We start from the raw sequence: 315 nt of genomic DNA on the forward strand, positions 1-315 counted from the left end.
GGTGTTCGTTTAATAAGTGACTACAGTCTGTGAGAGAAAATTATATATATATGTTTTTCAATTGTCACTGTTTTTCTCTTTCAACGCACAGGACTATGAAACAAACACGCAGGGATGTTCTTTGTTCCTGCAGAATCTCGTCCTTGCATGCAAAGTTTCCTTAAGAGGGATGGTTTGTTCTTGCCAATGCCACTGCCCCCCCCCTCCCACACACTTCCTACCCTCTCCCCCTCTCCCGATAGACCCAATGCGAGTATGACACAGATGCAATTTCCGCAACACCTGAGCTTAGAACTTCAATTATTAAAACACAGA

The sequence above is a fragment of the Penaeus monodon genome, chromosome 24 (assembly GCF_015228065.2).
Source record: "Penaeus monodon isolate SGIC_2016 chromosome 24, NSTDA_Pmon_1, whole genome shotgun sequence".
Lineage (NCBI taxonomy): Eukaryota > Metazoa > Arthropoda > Malacostraca > Decapoda > Penaeidae > Penaeus > Penaeus monodon.